This window comes from Neomonachus schauinslandi, chromosome 3, assembly GCF_002201575.2.
Source record: "Neomonachus schauinslandi chromosome 3, ASM220157v2, whole genome shotgun sequence".
NCBI classification, from domain to species: domain Eukaryota; kingdom Metazoa; phylum Chordata; class Mammalia; order Carnivora; family Phocidae; genus Neomonachus; species Neomonachus schauinslandi.
Window position 1 is genome coordinate 20,445,627 of NC_058405.1, and position 7,956 is coordinate 20,453,582.

Sequence of the window (7,956 nt, forward strand, 5' to 3'; positions counted from 1 at the left end):
TTATAAATGTATAAAGTGTTGACTTATTTTTTAAATTGGTTTTGCCCCATGCAGCCTGGCAAAGTGGGCCCTGAACTCACATTGATAAGGAGTGTTCTAGGATAGTGGTGAGTCCCAGAATGGAATTAATTTTCAACTATTGTCTTATATGCAGTCAAAGAAGACAATGGACATCTTCCCACAAATTGGAACCCAAAACTGCCAGATTAATCAGTCACATGAAAGTATCTACCCCATGCCAGGAAGACCTTATTATTCTTGTCCAGTATATATTAGACACCATATGCTTCCCTTGATTTCTTTTAGTAATGGAACATTTTGTATTGATTTTCTGGTTATTTTATTGGCTATTTCAAAGCCTAAAGATTCGTCTCTTTCATATATATAGAGAGAAAGATTCCACATCTATATGCCACATTTTAACCCTTTGACCATACAAGATTCATAGAAAACCTTTTTAATATAACACACTAAATTCAGTCCTTTTTTAAAGCACATATATGATGAAGGGAAGAATTCTAGCTACACTAGCAATACTTATTTATTAGAAAAACTATACAGAATTCAAATACACAATTCATAAAAAGTATTTGTGGGTAAACACTAACCATATAGTAGAAATTCAAGTAAGTATTTTTTATGGATTACCATATTTAATGTCATGAAAATCATTTGCAAAAAGAGTTATTATTCACATTTGCCAAATGGAAAAAAAAAAATCCCTAAACTTCAAAAGGCTAGCAGTTGATCAAAGTCACAAACTTTTAGTAAGTGTCCAAATCAGTATGTGACATCGGGTGGCAGGAATCTTGAAAGGAGGAAGAATCTCCAAACTGAGGGTTATACATCCTTAAGGCAGTGATGCATCGCACTTAAGAATGTTGTCTCAGGCACCTGGGTGGCTCAGTTGTTAAGCATCTGCCTTCCGCTCAGGTCATCCTGGGATCAAACTGCGTTGGACTCCCTGCTCCGCAGGAAGCCTGCTTCTCCCTCTTCCACTCCCCCTGCTTGTGTTCCCTCTCTCGCTGTGTTTCTCTCTGTCAAATAAATAAATAAAATCTTAAAAAAAAAAAAAAAAAAGAATGTTATCTTAGAGTTTGGTCACATGGCTTGAAATTCCAGGAAGCCACTTGCCAACTACTAGCCTTTGGGCATAACATCTCTACAAATTCACATGTCAACATCCCCTTACCTGCAATTCCAAAATTCAAAAGCTCTGACAACTGACAATTCTGGAGGTTTTGTGTAAGCCTATTTGGTGGCAAAATTTAATTTGATCACCATGAAGACGCTTAGAATCTCTATTAACTCCAATTACTATGCATATCCAAATGTTTTACTGAAGATATTTTAGTATTTTATCCTTATGTTTGATTGGACATAATACTGTAGATAATCCTGGAATTATGACAAAAATACAGTAGAAGGATCATATCACCTCTATGAAATATTTTTGCATACTAAAGTACATCTGGCTCAAGATGTCGCCTAAGAGATTGCAAACCTCTTATCCTAATTATAAAATTGGGAGAAAATAGTATCCATTACATAGAATTTTTATGATAATGAAAATAATGTAGAATAGTTACTGACCTCAATGTCCATCTCTTAACAATCACTCGGTCCATGTTAGCTATTATTAATATGCTCCCAAGGTAAAAACCACAACTGATTTGTGAAGAACTGGTGGGAGATAGTCTAAGTAACTTGAAATTTTTAGCTGTCCCACATCATTGCTTTCCTTCTACTTCTTTAGGGTACAATTGGCCCATGTCTATAAAGAAAATCATCTACAATGAGAAAATGAGGCTGAGCTGAGATAGTATTTTCCATAGCATAAAGCTCCATGACACAGTGATATAACATCTCCAGAGTTCTAATGGATGGAAAGTAGAAGCCAATAATTTTGTACCTGGGGAATAGTTGTTTAAGTAAAAGCAACAGACAGACATCTCAAAATAAGGCAAAGATCCCAGAATTGCAAGACCAAGGATCCTTTTATTGTGGGGGAGGGGGCAAAACATAACTCATAAAGCACAAATCTTAAAATACAGAACTCAAATCACAAGTTTTAGAATAAAAGAATCAATGAAATGGTGGGGAATTGGAACAAATAGATGAGTCCAAAGAAATAATGCAAAGTTGTGTCTATAAAAGATCAGGCTATGAGCATTAAATCTATTTGTAGCAGGCAGCCTGGAAGAGGTCCCCCAACAGTCCTTGCCTCCTGGTCTTCATTCCCTTGTGTAATTCCTTCCATTGAATGTGGGCTGGACTTGGTAACTTCTTCCTATGGAGTGGAGTATGGCAGACTTCAGCTCCTAGATTTACTTATAAAAGACAGTGGTTTTTGTCCTGGAGCCTCTCTCTCCCTCCCTTGTAGCTGTTAGGACATAAGCTGCACTAAGAGATGCCTGCAAGGAAAGGAGCTGAGTCCATGAGACCCTGAGGGTCTCAAAGACCTGTGAGGAACCAAATCCTCCTTTGCAATGAGACTGCACCCATCAGCAGCTTGCATGCCACCTCATGAGAGAGCATAAAGGAAAGGCAGGACGCACTCAGCTAAGCAACACTCGGAATTCTGGCCTCCAGGAACAGAGATAGCAAATGTCTGCTGCGTTAAGTAACTAAGTTTTGGCATAAATTTTTTATCCAGTGCTAAAAATAAGGAAGCATGTAACTATAGAGAGAATGCTAAATGGCTTCCATTACAGAGCAGAATACAATTTTTATGAACACATATGGAGTTAAAATGAATGGTGCAGGTGGAGGTAATAACAAGAAATAATATAGAATGAGTGAGGTGCAGGAAGAAGGAAATATGTGTTCTAATATTTTATGGATATTATAGTGGAGTAAAAACGCTACCTAGATTTCATAAGTTATGAAAGAGAAACATAAGGACATAATCTAAGCCAATAGGTGCACTAGACAAAATCAAATAATGTACAGTTATGCACAAATAATGCACAAACACATGGATATTAATAATAATAATGAGAAAGATAAAGAGGGAGAAGTAGCTAGCACATGTTGTAGCAATTATTATATTTCTGTCCCTCTTCCTAGCCATTTATATATATTAACTCATTTAATCCTTACAACAATCCTAGAAGATGTATGGTATTACCGCCAATTAATAGGTGAGAAACAATTTTTTTAAATTCCTAAATAATACAACCATGTGACTTAGTAAAGTCCATTCTCACACATAAAAATAATATCCTCAAATGTTTGTTATTAGGTAAGAATAAAAGAAATGAGTCTTCAAATCCATGTCAAAAAATGACAAAAAGAAAAGTATATGAAAGGAAGTTAGAATAAATTATTCATCTCCCCATGCTAAAATAAAAATTCAGTATCATGTATAATTACAATCTCCCCCAACTTAGGCTTTTGCACGGGCTCCTTTCTCTGCCCGAAATCCTCTCCCCAGAAATCTGAGTCTTCTTTGCATCTGAGTCACACTGTGTCAGATGTCCTTATCCCCTTATTGTCCTACATGTCACCTCTTCAAAGAGTCTTCTTCGAACACCGACATTAAAATGCCCTATATGCAGGCTTTCTCTCTTTACATTTTTGGTAACTGAGGTACATTCATTACGTTTGTCATACCCTTCATATACTGGTCATTAGCTCTTAGAAGATGCTAACTGTCCTCATTTAGTGGCCCATGCATGGAAAAAAATCTGATTACATTTTAAAAGTTAATTCTAAACAAACACAAAATGTGCACTAAATGTTAAGCTCCGTTTAGGTAAAGAAGTTACACTCAGCCTATTTATTATGACCACCATTAGCTGTAGTAAGAATTGAGCCCATGCATTTAAAAATAGATACAGCATCTGTCATTTTTTTGTTGATGATAAAAATTCTGTTGTCAGAATGTCTGAGTCATAAATACATCAAGTTTAGCACATAATTATTTAAGGAAAAGTTTAGCACATAATTACTCAAGCAGTAGGAGAGAATAGGAGGTTCACAGATACAAATACATTGCAGACAAATAAATGGAAAATGAGACCATTAGATGTTTTTCTCTAAAAACTGTTGTCTGTTAAATAAAATTCTTACAGATAAATATTTTTGCATTTATAAGAGAATTAGCCACATGGGAAGTATCATGGTTGTTTGGATTGTAAGAGACAACATTCTGAGTAAAATTCAGGGGATGGAGAGAAAATTTCTATATTCCCTATTTTGAGGCTCTCTTTTTACTTCAGATATACCCAGATGTATTCCCAAATATATCCAGAGTTGATAACAGCAAGGTTCATTTTAAGTTAAGTAGAGAACCGCAGATAGATAAGATCTACAGAGGTAATAAAAAAAGGAACTGTTAATAGTAACTAAGAGCAACACTTCTAGAAATTCTATGGTGCCCCTAGAGGAAAGTTGACCTGAGACTAGAAAATAATATATATATATTGAAGTTACAAAGAAAAGGTACCAAGTAATTCTGATAAATAAATAAAACTCATACATTTTTAATACGGTATTTATTTCAATTCTTGTTTATATAACTGAAACCTCAGGGCTTCAGACCTATATAAAACACCTGTTCTTTTTTTTTTCCATTTAACATTTCAATTAAAATCATTTACAGTTAAAATTTTTTGTACACCAAAGCATTTTCTTAATAAATGAACAACTAAAGGGCTATTTTTTTTATTTTTAACAAATAAAAGGCTTTCTCCTTCCTGGAACTTACTACTAAAATATTTTACCACCTAGAAATTTTTTTTCTTTCTAAAATTTTTGAAACAATGCTCTTCCCATGGCTATCTGACCAGGTGCCATTATTATTTTTATTTGATTTGATATTTGTCAAGATAATATTATTGTCCCAAATGAAACTGACCATCCATCCCTTTGTTCATTCTTCCCTTCATTTATTCCAAGAATAAAATTAAGAGAAAAAAAAAAGATCTTTGGGAAAAAGTAATCATTAAAGAGAAGTTTTGCTGTGAAATTTCTTTGATACGGCTGAAGCAAAGGGAGAAAAAAACAGAAAAGGAAGATTGCATGTATGCTAGGATCACTGAGAACAATAGAGTTCTGATATTGAATGGCAAACTTTGAGCTACAAAGTAATTTGAATCCAAGTTGATAGAACAGTAAATAAATTGACACATCTCTCTCTTTCTGGTTACAATAAACTTGTAAAAGTGGATAAATGGTGAGACTTATGAAAGGAAATCACTAACAAGCTCCAGTGTGAGGAATAAGTATTAGTGTGCAGAGTCTCAGTGGGAGGACATAAATCTAGGCAAGGGATCAGAAGAGTTTACTGGAAGAGTGACAATCCATTGAAGAGGGAGGAATTGAAGCCCATGATTCACTAGAAGATATTAGGCAAAGGAAAGAAACAGTACAATGTAAAGAGATGTTAGAAAATCTGGTGTAGTCAAAGAAGAGCCAGAAGACCAGTGTACCTGAAGAGGTTAACAAGCAGGAAGAGGGTACAGGAGAAGTGCTGTTAGGTCTCAGACCATCACAAGGACTTTGGCCTTAACTCTGACTAAGCCATTGCAAGGTTTTGTGTAGAACAGTGACTGTCAAAATTTAGGTGCATCTGAAACACCTTGGAGGGATCGTAGAAATACAGATTGCTGAGTTCTGCTGCCAGGATTTCTGATTCAAAAGTTCTGAGATGCAACCCCAGAAACTGTTGCTGGACTAATGACCACATTTTGAAAATCACTGGTGTGGAGGATTGACATGCAATGTTTAATTCAGCTAATCTGGTTTATTTTTGGAAGGAGACTAAAGCAGCTCAAGGATGAAAGCAGTCCGGGAAGGCTTCTCTCTGTGGGTTGTGGTAGAATTCATTTTCAGGTCTACATGGCATCCATGGCTTCAATTAGATTGTGTATGCATGTGTGCATTTATGATCATCTTCAAAAGACCATAGTGGCCACTTCCGGGAAATAGTAATCGCCTTAGGGGACCAGTGTGCACTTTTGATGCAGGACCCAAGTGCTCAGGAGTGTGTTGAGGTCTATGTCCTGTGTCTCATGCAGCTCAGAGACTCCTGCGCAGTCTCAGCCTGAGCCTTGAGCCACATGCCCCGGTCATCAGTCAGTCATTGGTGAGGGTGTTATTCTCTCCATGTCTACATTGTAAAGCAATGATGGCTCCCTTGCTTGGACTGGAGCTACTTCCTGGAAGAAGAAGGTCACTGAACTTCAGATGAGCAATATGTAATGGGCCAGCAAGCTGTGTATCCTTCTTGGCTCTTACCTCCAGAAGGTAACAGAGGACTTGTCGTGCCTGCCACCAGCATGCCAGGCCAGTGAGTCCTGAAGCTAGTCAGCCTTTGAGGTCTGAGGGATGTACACTTCCCACTGAATCTGGAACTCCAGAGACGCAGGCCCTGATGAAGGGAGCATCACCTCACCCACTACCTTTGTTTGGCTCTATGGCATTTGTGACAGCCCTGGCAGATCTCCAAAATCAGCCTAGCTGCCCATCTGGCAGGATTACTTGAAGACCCAGTGACCATCAACTGTGGGCACATCTTCTGTCACTCCTGCAACAGTATTTCCTGAAAGGAGCTATAGGATACCTTTCCATGCCCTGTCTGACATGTTTTTCTGTCCAGATAAGAACTTCAGGAGCAAATCCCAGCTCAGTAATTTGATGTAAATCACCAAGGCACTCTCCAGATCAGAGGAAGCAAAAGAAAGAGGCATGAAGAGAATGCTATGTTTGAGAAGTACAATCAACTTTCAACTCTTTTCTGTATGAAAGACCTAGAGGTTTCATGTATACAGTATATTTTCTCCCTCAAACACCAGGAACAGCACATATATCGTGTGAAGAAAGCTGCTCCCATCACATGAAAATTCTAGAATGTGGCATTGAGCCCTTGAAGAACAGTGGGGAATGAGCTGAAAAAAAAAAAAAATGACTAAGTTTGCAAGTCAGCATGTCAGTGGAGCTGACAAAAAGATAAAAGGTAAGAGAGAGGAAATAAATTCTGAATGGGGACAAATTAGACTGTTTCTACTGAATGAGCAAGAAGCAACTTAAGCAAATACAAGATAAAGAGATGGACATTGTAACAAAACTAAAAGAGTATCTCATAAATGTTTTGATCATACCTGCACATTGAAACATCTGCTGGGGGTGATAGAGGGCAAGTGTGCAGTATGAACCAAAGTTACTGACGTAGGAATATCCACCACAGGGATAGAAACCTAACATCCCCGGACCTCTTTTCTTTCTCATTAAAGAAATACAGATTTGGCCTTCCTCCACATTCTGGTTTGAACAAATTTATCAACCCATTTCAAAGTGGAAGTGATGGCCCCTGTATGTACTCTGTTTCTTCCCACAAGGAGAAAAAATACTTTCTCAGATGTGAAAGCGATTGAGCTAATGAAAATTGCATTTTTCACAAGAGTGTTAAGAACCTGAGTAATTGTCCATGAAATACCAAAATACCTATTTTGATAACCTTTTCTGGTTGTTGTCCCTAGAAGAATCAAACAAACATGTTTTGAACTTTTTGCCTCAAAAATTTTTAAAGCGACTATCTCCTGTGTCTTACAGTTTCCTGTCAGCTCACAGGCTTCGAAATGTGCTGAAACAAGCTTTGTAATGGAATTAGTGGAGAGAGAAACAATTAGGCAGCTTCAGAGAGATCATCACAGACCTGCCTAAAGATATGGTCTGCGCAGCTAATGTTTTCAATACTCTTTCTCACCATTCCTTGTATCCCCTAATGTTTACATCCCAGCTGCCTCCCTGCCCATTGTGGGAAGTGTTGGTTGGAAAGGAAGTAGCGCTGAGGGAAAATATTGATACATAAACCATGTGTTCTTTTTTAGTTCATTAAAATCTACGTTTACTGGTTGAAGAAAAAATCATTTGTTGTCCTAAAAAGCAGCTTTTAGATAATGGGAACCTATTTTAACACATGGCAATGATGTAGGAATTCAGTATTGAGTT

At 37.2% G+C, this 7,956-nt stretch overlaps 1 pseudogene; it reads left to right on the forward strand.

Moving 5' to 3' along the window:
* Positions 1-6,421: 6,421 nt before the first annotated feature.
* LOC110585875 lies at positions 6,422-7,379 on the forward strand (annotated as a pseudogene).
* Positions 7,380-7,956: the final 577 nt, after the last annotated feature.